The sequence below is a fragment of the Simochromis diagramma genome, unplaced genomic scaffold (genome assembly GCF_900408965.1).
Source record: "Simochromis diagramma unplaced genomic scaffold, fSimDia1.1 OVJJ01000355.1, whole genome shotgun sequence".
NCBI lineage: Eukaryota > Metazoa > Chordata > Actinopteri > Cichliformes > Cichlidae > Simochromis > Simochromis diagramma.
In genome coordinates this window covers 1387119-1404950 of record NW_024387174.1, presented here as the reverse complement: position 1 = coordinate 1404950, position 17832 = coordinate 1387119, and the positions used below count along the sequence as shown (strand labels likewise).

Below are 17832 nucleotides of genomic sequence, written 5' to 3'. Positions count from 1 at the left end.
GGCTGCCCTCGTCACTGTTGGGTATGTCAGGTGGTTTTTCTCGACTACCTGAAGCACTCTGTAAGTATGCTGTACATCCACCATCTAACAGCATGAGCTGTGACTCAGGGATAAAAGGTGTTCATTGCGATACGCTTGCAATATCAGCGCTCACACCTTTTCCTCTGATGACGTGGGCCAGGTAACAGCGGTAACACTTGAGTCATCCCTGACTCATACCTCAATGCTTTCTTTCTTTTTTTCCCCTTTGGAAGCCCTCAGGAAAACAACCTGTCATCACTGCGGTTGGTTTCACTAACAGACCTGCTCAGAAAAACAAACAAACAAACAAACAAAAACCGTATGACACTGAAAGTGATTTAAAACTGGTTTCTCTTCAGGTAGCGGCGTTAAAGGCTGGCGAACAATTATAAAAAGCTTTGCTTCCTGGTTTGAAAAAAAAAAAAAACGAACAAAAAAACACCTGCTTTCCCATTGGTGCTTGTAAAATTTGAAATTCCAGTCTCGCTTTCGGCAGTATGAAGGGCCAAAGGTCATGGAACTCACTGAGCTCATAGGTGCATGTGTGAGGCTGAGTTAAACAAACACTGCGAGGCCGAGCCGGTCTCATGACGAGTGTGCAGGGCTACATCCAGCAGTTCAGTTCTGTGGAAGTCTGAGGGGGAATAATTCTCATTGCCAGAAGCAGGCAGGCGTGCACAATAGTCTCAAATATCGGCCTGCCTGCCTGTATATCTGCCAGCTAATCACAGCTGAAACAAAGAGCCCAGTCTTCAAGGAAAAGGGCATTTGACAAGGAAGTAAACCGGCTTCAGTCATTTCATACGGAGGCCAACGGTTTGACAAGAGAGGAATGTGAACTGGGAAAGGACCTGAAGTGTTTCTTATTTATGCAGTGTGTACACGAGGGACCCGCAGTCTCCGGACAGACAAAGACATGCTGTTAATAAAGGGCATCGAACCTTCAGCCGGCTGTCTTTGAAAACCTCTTTAGGATGCCTGATTAACTCCATTAGTAAATTCACTGTGTTACAGAATCTTCTTGCTTTGTGGTAATGGTCACCTTTAGAATCACCAGTTAACCTAAACCCATTCATATGTTACTGAGTGAGGGAGCTGGAGAGAACTCGTGCAGACGAGGGAGAACCTGGTAACGCTGCTAACCACCTTTTAGCTACATTTTCTGAATATTTCATCTTTAATTGTCAGATTTCTGTTGGTTTTAGCCTTGCCATTTTATTTTTATTTACATTTATGCCAAAACAAGCCAGTGACCATTCACTTAGTTAGGATTCATCCTATTATTATTATTAACTTATTTGGCTTCCCGGGGAGAAGGGAGACTTTTATATGGAGTATTTGTGAGGTTCAAAGAGTTGAAGCAGCTGACAGGCTGAACTGGAGAATGACACATTTAAGAAACGGTGTTAAATGGCTGAAAGAATGTGTTAGTTTCAGCACTTAATGGCTGTCATCTTTATGATGACTGTGGTTCAAAGTGTTTGAGGAGGAGTGCGAAGAAGAGAAATCTCACTGTCAACATCACATCTGTTAGGATCATTTTCTCCTAATTTGTGCGATTTATTTAATATTATCCATCGAGTTCTGAAAGATTTTCATATGTGGAAATGCTCGGGACGACTTCTCCAGCCTGACTTAAATTCAAAGTTATGCCTGCGAGCTACAGAAGAGCACATTGTCCTGAACATCAGAGACACGAATGCGTTGACAATGACACATCCTTCAGCAGGAGGTTTCTCATCTCTAATTACTGAGCTGCAGCCAAAACAGTCTGCAGCACTCAGTCCAGCCGCTATAAATAGAGCCTAACCACAAATCCAGACGGCACATTTTCATCACTTGGTCATTTTCTTGAAACAGGAATCGTTCTTGCAGTCCAGCAGCTATCAGAGTCGTTTTATATACTCTGCAGGTTTTTGTTTCACGGGGAGAAAAGCTGCTAAACATAGAAAACGGCTGCGTAACGCGGTCACTTATGTTTTAGTGTTAAGGATGAACAAAGTTAATGTTACGAATGCTCTGTATTTGTCACAGAAAAACCCCTTTGAATCCAGCAGAGAGGTTGCATGCTTAGCTTTATCCATTTGTCTTATTTGGGTCGTCATTGGCAGGATGAGGCAGATTTCATTCAGACTTCACTGACCAACAGCCTCGAGAATCCTGTGTCAGTGTCAGTGATTGGCTAATGTTCGGCTCTGTTGTATCCAATAAACTGCAGAGGATCATTTTCTCTTCTGTGGTAGGAGGAACTGCAGTGTGTTTTGAGGCGGTGTGTGTTCGGGTGTGTGTTGACATAATGGAGTCACTAAGTTCAGTCGGTTAGAAGGTTTGTTTTTATTTGAACTGGTGGGCGTGGAGAGAGCTGGGCCTCACCTGTCCACCAATCAGACGGCGGCTGTGCCTCAGGTGTGTGTTTGCAGTGATCGCAGTGTAAATTTATTCAGCAATGGGGGAGTTAAAGAAAAAAAGAGAGAACAGATGTCAGTCAGGCTTCCTGAAGGCAGGGAGCAATGATAGTAGGATTGTACATTTTTGTGCTATAAAGTCAAAGACATACAGAGTTACTTTGTTTTTAATAACAATGGCTGGCTTATGTTTAAAGACCAATCAGAACAAATCATGAAATCATATTTTCTCACGTTGTTTAGGTATAATTATGCCTTCATGCCTTTTCTTGGCTGCCTTGGCTTTTTTCTGCTTTAAAGCAAACGTTTTCTCTCTTTACTGTAGGAGACAGGAAGCAGACAGCAGTTTGAGTTGTAACTTTATTATTTGTCCATGTGGTTTAAATTTTGAATACCAGTATATGTACTGGGCTGCCACTGAGTGGTGGGGATGGGCAGGTTGTAAGCAATTAGCATACCTCTGTCCACCCACCATAACACGTTTATCTCCCACTTGTAGCATAAAGAGACGGTAATATAGGTCTGTACCAGCTCCAAAGCGTGGGTAGCCTTGTTCACATGCAGTGATGAATGATTCACTGAGCTGGTGAATAAATTATTTAATCTAAATTTGTTGGCTAAACATGAACATTAGGCTACTTGGATCCGTTAAGCTACAACCATTCAGTTAGCTAAGTTTATAAAAATAAACTTCTTTCTTCTTTCCCTCTTCTCCGCTGTTTTTTTCTCCCTCTTCCTTTCTCCCTTTTCTTTTCCTCATTCAAGTCTGTCCCGTATCTAGCAAGTGAAAATAAAAAAAATAAAAAAAATAAATAAACAATAAAAGGTGAATCAAATAGACCACTACAGCAAGGCTGGGATGGTCAATTTGGTAAAGTAAATCCGTTGGGCATCTTTCTTCACCTTTAGACAATAAATCTGATGATGAACCAAACGGGACAGGCAAAAGGAAAAAATAAATAAATAAATAAATAAACTTCTTAAGATGCACGTCATAAAAAAACTCCCCAGTGCTTCGACGTGGTGAGCTGCAGGTAGTTTGAGGAAGTGCTGGTTTAGAACAACTCATCTGTAACTCAGAGGCTTCTCCTGATTAACACTGTTATATTTGACTACATGACTACACGCCCTTTTGGAGTGTTGCACACAGCACAGATCCTCAGCTCAAGCCCGTCTCTGTGTTCATACACTGATGTGAATATATATATATATAAACGTCCATGTTGGCAGAGCTCTGTTGCATTCAGTATTGTGTGAAAGTCACATGGACCAACATGCCTCCAAAACAAACCTGTGAGACTCGGGTCCCTGTACTCGTTAACCTGCTTCTCTAGATTCCAAACGAGCCCTGAAAAACTTGCAAAGCTTTTCATTCTTTGAGCCTCTTTTTTATTTCTCCTCCCAGCAGCCTCAGCTGCCTGCATTTCCCATTAAAACCATAAAAAGTAACAGCTCAATCATAGACATTAATAGGCTCACCACAACAAGCAGAGGCCCTGCCCATTTTATACTGCTCCATTTTAATGATCATTTCAAGCAGAAGGGTCAAACTGCTTCTTCTCCCTCCCTCCGTTTCTCCGGTGCTTATTAAAGCTGAAACTTGACACCTGTGGAGCAGGCAGAAGGAACTGCAAGGAATTTAAACAGCTTGCAGATTTGTCATTTTGCCCCCCCCTCATGTTGTTCATGTCAGACAGCTGTTATACATACAGCTGAATTCCTGCTCGGTCTGCAGGAGTTTCTTCAGGTCATCTTAACAAGTGACCAGTCAGAGTTTGAAGAGTTCAAGATGCGCATAAGTGACTCATCCCCACAGTCACCCCCAGCAGTGTTCATCACCAGAAGTATGTGGACACCAATATAATGTCATTTAGCTTGCTCGCCCTGGAACGTAGATGAAAAGGCGAAAGATTTACTTACTTTGGGATAAATGATGTTTTTAATATCCCTTATTGATTATGATGGAGATGGTCATGCGTCAATACGGAGGGGGGGAGCAAAGTGTTCAATATATGATATGTTGTGGCACTAACATATCATATATGCAAACATCAAAGCCAAGATTTAACCAGATAAACATGAAACTTTACATATTTCTGGTGTAAATGTTTCTGTTTGGAGCTGAAGCCAAACTATCAGTGTCTCGCTACCTTGTCTGTAGCCTTCTAATTGTGTGTATGTGTGGAACAAAAAATATTCTTTTCCACAGTCACATATACAATCTTTAAACAGGGCTGGTGTCCTATTTCCTACGTCTTTTTGAGGAAAAAAAGAAAAGAAAGGAGTCGAGCTCTGGCTCACAGTCCTTTTTACCCTCCTGCTAAAATAACACCTTCTCAAGCCGGCAAACACTCTGGAGACGAGCCAGAGGCGCCTGCACCCGATCCTAAACTGGTTTCACTGCTCTCAACTGACTGCATGTAGGGCAGAGGGGCAGCAGCGACTGTGGGAAATCAAACAGTCTCAGGCTTGCAGTTTCAGACCCGGGCCCAGACAGGAAACCTGTTTATTTTTATTCCCTCCGCCGACTGCAGCAGTGAGTCCGTTCCAAAACGTTCATTTAAGCCGATCATTTTAATGAGCAGCTCAGCAGGCTGGTGGAGCAACAAAAAGCATATCAACGGGTGCTTTTTTTTTGATGGTGCTCATAACTTTCTTTAAAAGTTCCCATTTCTTTACATCGCTGCTCTGCAGGAACACGAGACAATCAGAGCTCTTAAAACCCTGTTTTTGGGGTTCTTTTTAGCTCAGCACCAGGGGAACCTTTTAGTGAGATACTAATAACCAAAACGTTTAAACATCATGGATATGAAAATGGAAAATGGATCAGCAATAAAGTTCAGGATTGATTAAGCCTTTATTTATAGTGGTTCCTACTGTACCTGAGCAGTGAAAGTGCTCTATGCAACTTGCTTAATTCACAAGCATTTTTTTTCTGTGCATAAGTGTTTCCTATCTGACATTCAGATACATTCACGCTCCGATGGATCCATCAGAAAACAACTTGGGGTTATTATCTTGTCCAAGATTATTTGGCATGCAGATTGGAGCAGCCAGGGATCGAACACTGAACCTTTCAGTTAGTGCGTGCCCTACTCTCCCTCCTGAATTACAGCCACCCCAAATGATGTAATAACAATCAAAGTTGGTGAAAATTGCCATAAAGTTGAATTCATAAAACTAAACTGATGCAAGCAGTTTTGTAATTGTTTTTCAGTTAATCATCTCTGGTCAGCTGCTTGTTTCGGTGTCTTCCGGCCTCAGTTGTGCATTTCTGTCACAGATGAGCCGCCTTCATGTTCAGTGTAAGATTTTGTCAGTATTCAGACCTTTCTGAGTTATCTTGGAAGCAATGCAGAGACATAAACGCTCAACTTTTTTCACAAAAAAAGTTGAAAGCACCAACATAGCTGATCCAGACTCTTCCTGTGTGATCACATTGGTCATTCACGTGTGAGGGATTGGTTCGTTGAAGATGAGACATTTAGGACTTGAAAACGCTCTAAACGCTGCCCTGTTTCCTCATATTTGCTTCTTGTCTCAGTTTGTAGGTTAATCAATGATCTAGATGCCATTGTAGCAGCTGTGTACATGTATGTCTGTGTTATTGTTATCGAGAGAACCTCATGGTTGACATGACGTTAGTCTTTGTGTGGTTCAGACAAGGATGAGGTGCAGGCTGATCTCACACATATGTTTCGACTGCAAACGCATCAGATGTAGGATTAGGATTCAAGGATTAGCACTGAGGTTGTCTTTGTTTTGTATTTTTTTTTAATTTCATAAACTCTTTAATCTCCTTTAACCTATTTAAGAACATTGACAGCTGTTATTCTATCTAAGAGAATGCATGCAGAACTTGAATCATGAAATGAAACAAGTGGGCTTCTTATTATTTATGTATTGTTGCAGAGAAATGGAGTTTGGTTTAAGGGTGTGGCTGATAAAATGCATTGTGAAGCAGGGGTGGAGAACTCCAGGCCTCGAGGGCCGGTGTCCTGCAGGTTTTAGATATCACCCTTTGTCAACACACCTGAATCAAACGATTAGTTCATCACCAGGACTCTGGAGAACTTCAAGACATGTTGAGGAGGTAGTTTAGACGTTTAAATCAGCTGTGTTGGATCAACAGCACATCTAAAACCTGCAGGACACCGGGCCGTGAGGCCAGGAGTTTCCCCACCCCTGCTTTAGTGGCTTCATAGTATAGTGGTTAACACATTTGTCTAACACGTGAAAGATCCCCGGGTTTAAGACTGGAAGGCAAGAAGGGCATCTGGCTAAAAATCTGCCAAAAGTCTGAGTTACAAAGTAGACAAAGGAAGCTTTTACCATGCTATCTTAGATCAACAGTATGATGTCATCATTTTTAAATGGCTCACAATTTAAACGGCTAAACACATACTTGGACTTAGTCCACACTTACATGTCAAACCTGCTGGTAAACAATCACTTTTCCTTTTTCTGGAAATGATCACTAAAATAATTCAGAACCTTCTGTATTGTTCACCAATTCAAAAATAAATTGTCACCTAATTTTATTCACTAATAAAGGCAATGATTCAGATGTGCATGCTGCAGGTTTTCTTTGTCTCTTGTCAAAGATCTTTGTCAACAAAACGAGCCCACAAAATTAAAGAAGCAGAAGATTTTGGTCAAAATCCCAAGGTGCAGAGTGTTAAAAGTGCCCAATATCCAGACACAAAATGAACAGAAACATCATTCCTGTTCGGTTTCTTCACCTTCCTCACTCGTTGCTCGATCCTCCTCTTTTCTCTTCTGGCTTTCTGTTAAGTCTTGACTTCCTGACGGATATTTCTAAACATTCCTCTGGATCCTAACGCTTCCTAACCTCTCCCTCAGTCCAGCTTCCTCCACATGTGTGTTTTCATGGAACATTGTGCACAGAGGTTTGCGCAGCTCAATTCATTGTGATTTTTATCTGTACATTAACACTGCTGGGGGGAAAAAAAATCCTGGTATTATAATTGGTGACATAACTACAATTTAAACCTCCCAATAACATGAAACTTACATAATCACTTTCTCTCTAACAGTCAATAAAATGCGCTTAGGTGACGTTGAAGGATAAAGCTGAAGTTATCGTGTGCACTGTCAATATTTATTGAACTGATCGTCATGTTAGGTCATTTCAAATAAGCTGTTTGCATCCGTTTTTCTTAAATCCTTAAATTTTCATTTAAATATTACCTAAAAATGTCTAAACTATATGGAAAATATGCCCACATGGAAAAGATATATATAAAGTTTGTATCTGTCTTGTGTGAAACTTGTATGAAAAGCATACAAGAGTGAAAACAGATATAAGATCCCTTGAAAATGATATAAATGAAACTTGTATGTTTTGGATACTTACTAACACAATATATGAAAGTAATGAGAAAGTGGCCACTTTCATGAGTAAATCATATAAGCCTGATATGATTCACTATATGAAGTAGGCCACATCTTATGCAAGTCTTTTATAAGTTTTTACTATTTCTTTTCCATATGGGTGTACTTAGCCAACATTATCACAGCCTTTGGTTTGTGGACTTGTGGCAGCATGTATGGGTGCAATAATAATAAGTGTTAAGTGAGCAACTTATAAAGTTTTTGCATTTCACTCATCAAAACTATTTTTTAAATGATGACAATTTTTTAAATTGTCAATAAAGGACTAGCTGCACAAACACCATTCACAGAGTTATTTCAGTTGCTGTTTTCCTGATCTCAGAGGTCGGAAGAAGAGTGACGTCGCTCCCAAGTTGATTATGTTTCAATATTAAAGCAGGAAAAACATGATTTATTTAGCTTCTTAGCACAATAGAGCGATGCACTCATCACCAGAACAGAGCAATATTTTGTTTTGCTTAAAAACATTGCTGCAGCATGGTCATGGATGGAGCCTGCTCAGTGTTCTGTGAATGGCTCATTTAATGAGTCACAAATACAAACTAGAAGTTCTCGTTTTACTCTTGTTTACTTTCAGTGCTGCCATCTTGGATTATTAACTCTGACTTGGTGGGGCTGCTCTGACTTCAGAAATTCCGACTTCCAAGTGACTTGAGTTAGTGCAGCTGAAGATTAGCACCGCATCACTTAGCATAGCTTAGCTAGTGGCTACATAAGACTGCTAATCCAAACTTTAAGCCTTAACGCAACATAAACATGTGATTTATAACAAAACTACCACAGTACAGTTGTTATGAAGGGGAAACTATTACAACTATTACTAAAAACCATTTTTGTATCAGACTCTAAAGATGTTATTAACATGCGAGGCACCTGGCTCTCTTTTGGAGCCAACCTCAAGTTTTTTTTCCAACTTATTTTTGTAATACAACCGAGCCATCGAGGTACCATCTGTACGCAGATTTAGTTTCAACTTAAGGATTTTCTGTCACCTGACCTCTTTATGACCCCATCATTGTGTAATAAATCAAACTCCATTAAGTTAATGTTAAAAACCATCACTCCTCTGGTGTAACATGTCTACACACCTTTACATTAACCTCATGTACAGACTTACTGTACAGTTCCTACACAGGAACCTGCACATCTCTGCATGAGAGGTCATTTCTTGGTTGAGTGGCTGTAGAAGCAATATTTAAGAAGAGAAAAAAAAAAAAGCAGTAAAATGGGTTTTAGTCTGAGATGGTCTGTTGACACTAATCCCTCAGTGTCCTGCTGAGTCGTGGTTTCCCGCTGGTGAAATGGTCAATTAAAACCAGGAATGGACGACTGTAGATCTGACCCCTTTTGACTTCTTTCAATGTTGCGGCATCACTGTGCTGCAGAAGGAGGCAGAGGAAAGCTGAGGGTATTTTAGATCTTTTCACTGCCTTTCAGATCTACACCGTCTGTTATTTATTTCATAAATCAGTATCCAAGTATAAAAGTCTGGGGGGGGGTTTCATATAGAGTTTCTCATCTGGTTTTATTTAAATTACCAAATCAGTTGCAAATAAATCCTAAAAGTAAAATGCAAGTTAGAAATTCTGCAGTGGTAAAGATACTACAAGGATTATTTTGCCATTTATTTCTTAATTTTGAAATTAAATATCTTTAACTTGCTTGATTCAGAATAACTTCAGAATAAATGCCAAGCAAAACATGATATTAGCAAATATGTCATGCAGTATAGGAGTCATGCTTTACAAGGATGAGTCAGAATTTGTGTTTTATGTACGTATGCTGGCTTTGTGTTTGTCTCACCTGTCACTGCGAGCCACTCAAATACACACCTGACAGGTTAAGTAGGCGAATAACGTTTTGATGTTGTTTGATTCGAACAGTGGTGTGGTTTAATTTAGGATTTGCACATACCCAAAGGCATGTAGCACTTTTATTATTGCACATAGCGCTACAGGGTTTACACATCACCACGCTCAGAAATGATTGTAATAATTTAATGGAAACATCTCCAGCAAGGATTAAAACCAATGGGCTCAAAGGAAGGCGCGTCTGGAGACAGGGTTTGGTCATACATGTCAGCATGTGGTTTGCCTTCAGCCCTTCAAAGGTCAGAAATTTGTGTTGGAGATTAGAGCAAGCTGCATGTTGAATGTGACAAGGTAATTTTAAATGCAGTCCAGGTTTCTTGGATGGAAAAAATAAATAATTAAATGCAAATAAAGTAAAAAAGAACATCTTTGAGCAGATGACTCACAATGTTCACTTGTCCAGGATAACATTTCTGTTGTTTTCTTCCTCTTCTTTTTCTTTATTTCGACTTGTTGGACATTTGAATTTGATTTTCACTCACCCAGTCAAATATTCTGTTATTGTGCTTTTGTTAATTTTTTGCCTTTTTTTTCAGAGGGGGCCTGATAAAATATGGTTGTTAAACTTTTTTCTTATTTAAACTTCACATTTCAGACAGGATACAGAAACAGAAACATGGACAGATATGATCAGGGTTCAAACGAGGTCAGAGTATTCCCATAATGAGGAAACCTCCTCTGACTGTAGTTTTGTCAGGCAAAAGCCATCAATGGTCCAAACACATCACGACCCTTGCAAATATAAAAATGTAGACTGGCGCCGCAAGAGTGTAAGAGGGGCAAGATCAGTTCCTTAAAGAATCACTTTTAAAGGCTGATCTAAAGCCTGATGAGTTATCCCCATGTTGCTGTGACTGTAGCTGTGACAGGAACAGCCTGAACTATTCATTAGGCTTAGTTTGGGTTTTGTGGCTCTCAGAGAACCACCTCCTTCGACATCTTGGAGCTGGATCTGACAGTTACTCTAAAATTACATCCCCTTCAGTTTGTGATTGGCCCATTATGTTGAGTCACGAGGGAATGCAGGTGTTGAACTCGGTTTATATTGCTTCTCACTATCACTGTGTCCTTGCATGTTTACAACCAGCCGAAACACAGTGATTACCTTCAGGAAACACTTTCAGTCCCAAGGAATATCATGTTTCTCCCTCTCTATGGGGAGGACCAGTGGCTGACACTTTCCTCTCTTTAGTAAATTAACTACATCACTAAAGACAACTCTAGTTCATCAGTTTGACAGCTCTCAATTGTGGAAGAAGATACAACTCAGATAAATTCACTTCACAAACTTGTTTTCTAATGACAGTTGACAACATTTTGTACAAAAAGATATCGGAGCTTTCCATTAACTCGAGTGCTTCGAAGGAAGCCTTTCAGCCTTTTGCAGATGCATTGAATCTTGCATAAGATTTAATCACCAGAACATTAAACCGGACTTGTAAAAAAATGAAAAATCCCCTGATTTAAATTGTTTGAAAGATCTTGATTTTCTGAATGTTGTAATTGTTTCTTTTAAGTCGGATGTTGGTTATTGTCTTGGACATCTTTGATAAACACGGTTCTGTTTAAGATCAGATCTGAGAGAGAAGTAGGAGGAGGGTTATCTGATCCTGCACTGTGCTGAATGCAGCTTCCTGGCAACCCCATCCATGCAAACACACTCGCACACAACACCACACAAGTTAGAAGCTAGGCGCAACCCGAAAAGCCAAACATCCATTTCCACTAATTGGCTTGTTCTCATGCGATCCTGTTACCTTGTGAGAGTGCAGGTCCACTCCTCTGAGGCTACTCCGAGTTCTGGAACATCACGCTATTCTTATTTGCTCTGTTAGAGAAGACTAAGAAGTTCCATCGTTTTAAGGATCTCATTTGATGTGATTGATTTCTTTATTTTTTCCCCTATGCTACAGGAGTCTAAAAGGCAATCAAAGTAGCTCTTTCCTTCGACCTCATATTTACTGTTGATTCTTCCAGGCCATTAAGGGGTATTTGCAGCTTGAGTGGTCAAGATAACTTTTCTATTAATATACTTATAGTATGCTCCGGGGCGGCTGTAGCTCAGGCGGTAGAGCAAGTCGTCTACTAACCGGAAGGTTGGTGATTTGAGCCCCGCCTGCACGCTAAATATCCTTGGGCAAGATACTAACCCCAAGTTGCTCTCTGATGCATCCGTCCAAGTATGACTGCGTGTGAATGTTAGATAGGAAGCGCTTAAGCACAGAAAAAGTGTTTGTATGAATGGGTGTTTTGGTGAACGAGGAATGTTGTATAAAGCGCTTTGAATCCTCAGATTTGAAAAGCAATATATAAGAATCAGTCCATTTACTACTTACCATGCTGTTTTGCTTTGTACGTAAGCAGCAATTAAGTATGCATACTCTCATTGATGGGATGAGAATACCCAGGAGGGAGAGGCCTGAGGACTCTCACAAAGGATATTTTTAAGATTCATATGTGAACAGAATGCGTGACACAATGATGTTGAAGTATTGTCTAAAAATAAAGATTTTAAGCTCCTACTTTACCTTGATTACGTTTCTACTACATGGCCTATCCTTGGGTGCCAAACATTGCTGTTCTGCTAGATGCTACTGGTGTTGCAGAAGTATCCACACTGTGTTTTCTTACCTCTGTAACTTGATGCACCAGCCGTGGCAATATTTGACCATATTAGTTACAAAAAGCTACAAAATCTGCATATAGAGTGATAGTAATTCACAAGTTGATCAGGCGGGATGGTGTAGTACATGTTTCATTTGTTGTTTTTGTTGTTTTTTTCTGCTGATTTTTACATGGTTCTTATTTTAACATTTACTCACTGGTTAGATTTAAATGAACTGGTTCTTATAAAGTGTTTTTCTACTGTACATGAGAGTCAAAGTTCTTCTAACATGTACAAAATTGGTGGAATCCAACAACCAACCTTTCAATTGGTACCCTCACACTTTAGTGGCCACAACAAATTGACTGGCTAACAAACGTCTATGCAAAGCCTCAAATTATTGAATTTATGTGAAAAGAACAACCTTGCGTGCTCGTGGACACAGAAGCTACAACAGCACAAGACACCAAAATTACTTGGTTAAGTTTAGAAGAAGATTTGGGTTCTAATGGAGCCTTTTCAAACCCTGTACAATCGAATCGAATAAAAGCTACCCAATCCATTTAAAAGTGACACCAAGTTACAAATGTCAGTATGTACTGAGTTTGGAGTAAAACCTGAGATTCTCCACCCAGTGCATCATGGTGATCTTGTCCACGGGTTTGACAGAACAGCACCACGTTACACCCTGGGAATGTGAATGTGTCATGTAGCTTTTGATTATCTTTATCAGTTTATGGAGTTCAGCTCTGAGGGGAATTTACAAGAAAATGAAACTAATTCAACAGATCGGTTGAATTCAAGACTTGACGTGTCTGAAGTCTGAGTAGGAAAACATTTATCTAATCTCAAATACCCACATGTCTCATTACTAATGCAGATAGTTATCTGTCATATTTAGATTTTTTTTCCCCGATACCTTTGAGCAGTAAATGATGGTTCTTTGCATCTGTAACTAAGCACATGAATCACTGAACAGATTTGTCTCACTTCCTCTGAATAAAATCTTATTGAGCAACAGCAGCTAAAAGAGATGTTCATCTGCCCGCCACGCTCTAGTCCCTATCAGTCTGTCTTGTGTTTAATGTTTCATTTTGACAGCCAGGACTGATGTCAGGAAAGAGGAAGTTGGAAGGTTCAAGATGCTGATGTGGAACATAAAATCTCCAAAATAATGTTTCCAGAGCAGTCGACATCTTCCAGCCCCTGAACATGTACAGTGGTGTAATCGCACAATTGGCCTGCAAATTGTGGCAAGTACAGAGACATTTTTTGATGAACTGCTTTTGGGCAAGAGCCTAGATGAGCCGAGATGGTTTGAATCTGGGATTAGAATGTGCAAAAGCACCCTTTGTTAATGTTTGGGGGAAAACCAGTTGGCAGTCTCTTGCCATGTAATTTTTTTTCGTTTTGTTTTCTTTTGCATGATTTCTTATTTTGCTAAATTTGCATCCACCTCCTTGAGAACAAACAAATAAATAAATATTCAGTAAATTGAAATCCTCAATATAGTAGCACCTGACTCTACCTTCTAGTGGCCACAAGGATAGAGCGGGTGGTTGGTACGACCCTTGACTTCTATAGTCCTTAGTCAGTATTTTTGAACCCCAAATTGTCCCTGATGCATCTCTGAATGTGTTAGGTTAAAAAAAACCTTTATAAAATACCTTATAGAATAAGTTGTTATATGAAAGTATGTGTGAACAGGGATATGTGGCTTGTAGTGAAGAACCACGTTGAGTTCTCAGTAAGAAAAGTGCTAAATAAATAAATAAGCCAGTCTATTGACAATTTACTTGCTAGAATATGGTCGTGACGATGAGCCAAAATAGCTGAGATGTCCTTGAGAATCTCTTAATCACTGATATCTTTCTTCTGGTTTTGACAACCATGGTCAGAAACAATTGAGTGCACAGTGAGATGAGATTGCGTCTCCTCTTAAAGTACTCAAGTTGGTGTTTACTGAGGTTAGTGATGGAAGAAGAAGTTCAAAGAACTGGTTTGCAGCAGTGCTGCTTGATAGTCCTCAATTAGCCTTTTTTTTTTTTTTTTTTTTGGTCTGGTTTGGCGTGAAAAGTGCTGATGGGAGAATGAACTGTTTGTTTTTGCTGGTTTAAACTCTGGATGCCTTCAGCTTCAGACCTGGTTTCAAATTATTCCTGAATGAAACAAACGCTGTCATTTGGCTTCAAGCTCATTCTCTTTTGCCTTGAGACATTGAAGCCCTTCTCTGTCCTTTTTCTTCTCTCTCATCTTTGAGTGTTACAAAGTAGACTTAAAATTTTTTAATCAGTTTACAGTTTTTACAACGATTCAGGCCTGGCAAACAGTTTTTATTCACGCTTTAATGGTTAGCTCTTATTTGTTTGATAATGAATGAAAAGCTCCCTTCTCTTTTTGTCTTTGGAAATAGACTGCACCCATTTTCAGTGTGCACTTGAGCCGTAAGTAGCAGAGAGTCTGTGTTTGTCTACCTTTGTTCCCAGATCTCTTGAGTTATATGCAGCCTGAAAAATATCCCCATTACACTATGTGAAACATGATGATTTAAACACACTCTCGGGTCTGCTGTGATAAAACAGAGCCCTAAAGTTTGTTTACCCTGCAAAGCAATTCTTCTCTAATTCATTCCTCGCCAGGCCACTTAACCCACTTCTTCTCCATCCAAGCCGCCAGAATCATAGATTGTCTTTGTGAGTGCACTCAGTTACTTGACACTTTTCCAAAAAAGCCATAAAGTCATTAGAGGAAGTTAAAAGCTCTGAGGCTTGAAGCATGTCCCAGAATAAGGCCTTTCTCATGCTCACCAAGCTAAGATGCTGAGACAAAGAAAACAAGGTTATCTCTGCTGTCCAGTTGGTCAGGCGGCTTCAAAGGGGTTTTGTACCTTAAAATCAAGGCTTGTTTCCTAAACTGAGCAGAGATGGAGGTAACTGAGAATTTCAAGGGAGAATGTAAAAATGTACGTCAATAAGGTGTGAGCAAGACAGAAAAAGCAAATCGAATTTGGATTAAATATAAGAAGTAGTGTTCTGTAATGACTCTTAATGTCTATTTGAAGAGCATTTGTTGCTGACTTAGCCAATGTTATCTGCCGTCTCAGGATAGCAGCTCCACATTTCAATTGAATCACTCCAAGCAAAATATCCTTTGTAACAAACAGATTAGACATTCTCAAAGTTCAGGTCAGGCCACTCTAGTTAAAAGATTATTTACCTCTGCAGTTATTTAGTTACAGCAGCATGTTCAGGTCCTCCCTGTCTTTGCATGCATAAACATTAAAAGCATAAGCTAGAGAGCAGCAAGACTCTTTTAACGATCAGAGCAGCCATCAGTGACAACTGGAGGTGTGTTGCAAGAAACTTGTTAATGCACATCAACTGTCGGGAAACTGCTAATATACGAGGGCGATCCCAAAAGTAAGGTCTCCTATTTTATTTTACTTTTTTAGAAATGCAAACAACTGTTTATTGAAAAATGATTTCTTTTTCTATATAATCACCATTTCAGTCGATGGTTTTTTGGTAGATGTTGTGGCAGTTTTAGACTGCCCATGTCATACCAGCTCGCCGTCGTCTCCTTCGGGAAGCATTGAGCAATCCACTCGTTGCCGTTTGTTCTTCGTGAATTTCAGTACGACCGGCTGTAAACTCTCTACACCACTTGCCAACGTTTTTGACATCCATGCACGACTGTCCATACACTTATTGGCGATTAATTTTAACTGGTTTAACGCTTTCTGCATTGAACGGGGGCCCCATTTTCAAGGGCTGCCAAGCCAAGATTGAGTCTCCCAGCGAAGCTGCTCATTCTTGTTTGGGAGTGGAGGAAGCACCAATCACAACAGTGTGGCGAACAGCCGTATGAACTGTTTCTCTACCCCACTGCTTTGGAGACCTTACTTTTGGGATGGCCCTCGTACCTTAAAGAAGGTACCCCGTATAGAATGGGGTTTTCTGAGCAGTCAGCTGATGCTGATCAGCTGTTGTGAGAATCGGGTTAGGGCAGCTTTGGACATTGTCCTTTCTCACATGTAGCAGGAATCCGCTGATGCCACTTTGTCAATGTGGAAAATTGGTTTAGTTGAGGAAGTTAGATAGTGCAGGATGTAGGACACACGACTCCCACTCTTCTGTTGTGAATATGCCAGACAGTTAAGTGCAGTATTCCCACATGAGCTCAATCTGACATCCTGTTTGTTCTGAGGAGCTGGCAGGTTAAATGACATTGACAATGGTATCTGCAGCTTTGATGGGTAATATCTGGAAAAGTTCAGGTCTGACATGCATGTGTGAAACCTTTGGTTGCTCTCCATGCCATCTTATTTTTTGTTGCTGGAAGACTCCTTTCACTGCTTTCACTGCTTTTGGCGCTTTAAATGACTTCAGATGTTTCCAGGTCACACCAAACTGCTACCTTAATTTGCAGAGTCACACAATCTGTTTCTGGGGTTAAATCCGCCTCTTTTTTTGTATAACAAGACGTCTGTTGCTGGTCCCAGGAGAATGGCAGAGAGGGGAAGGCGGTATTTATATTCGTCCGTTTCTCCTTCTTGGAGTCTGCAAAAGCAGCGCCATGTGACCACAGCTGGGCAACACATGGCAACTGTGGCCTCAGCTGCCAACTTGTAGCAAACACAAACCCACACACACTAACACAATGATGCACAGAACATCCTGCAAACGCAGTCGCTGAAAGCGCCGTTTACAATGAGAGTTATTGTATGTGTGCACGCTTTTTCAGCCGGAATGCTGCACTTGTGCAAACAATGCCTTAAACGTGCACAAATTACTCTCCCATGCTCTCGTGTGCATGGATACTTTCATAGACAAACACAGAAGGAGAAAGTAGGTCAGGTGGGCCCAACAGAAAGGACTCTGGTCATTTCCCTCCTTTATGGTCTAAGTGGTCCTTAGGGATGGAAACCAGTCTAAGCTCAGTTATTTCAACGTCAGGTCATTGTTGATCCTGAGTTTCACATCTGCAGAAAGTTTAAGAGTCTCATCTAAGTTTAGTTTATTCCTTTTGAATTCAGAATTCCTCACGTGAGTTTGATTTGGGCTCAGACATGCAGCGGCGGAGACGAATCGCTTTGCATGCATGCTTGTGATGACTAATGAGTCGCAGACGAGACATTTGTTTAGCCAGAAACTAGTTCACTGTGTTCAGTTTTGTTTATACAGTGTTTTGATCATGTTTTCAAGTTGTGCATTAGATTCATGTACAGTGTAATGTTTAAATCCCTTATTGCCACTAATTTGACCTTCTTTGCCTCCCTGTGCAGCAGCGTGGAGAAAGCTCACTTATTGGTCTTCCTTTGACTGAAAGCTCTCAGAGGAGAAAATAAAATGGCTTTATTTAATATAGAGCTGTGTTTCCTGTGGTCTGGTCCAGCTTCATGAAATCTGGAAATCATGATCTGCATGGTTCTTAGCAGAAGGAGACATAAATATATGCTGAGATAGCAAAGTCTTGTGATGGGATAAACACAGTTAATAGTGGTAGATTGTAGTGG

General features: G+C 40.3%; 2 protein-coding genes across 4 annotated transcripts in view; one reads left to right on the top strand and one right to left on the bottom strand.

Annotated features, from left to right (window-relative positions):
* basp1 (brain abundant, membrane attached signal protein 1) overlaps nucleotides 1-1717 on the bottom strand; it is a 63123-nt gene extending 61406 nt beyond the window's left edge. The window contains exon 1 of one of the 3 annotated variants that reach the window (XR_005698460.1): nucleotides 1686-1717. The gene's annotated coding sequence lies outside the window, so the exon portion shown is untranslated. The remainder of the gene's footprint in view (nucleotides 1-1685) is intronic. The other 2 variants (XR_005698461.1, XM_040049442.1) reach the window with 2 other exon arrangements.
* Nucleotides 1-17832, top strand: part of myo10 (myosin X) — a 125148-nt gene that overhangs the window by 1711 nt on the left and 105605 nt on the right. The gene's annotated exons all lie outside the window — the stretch shown is intronic.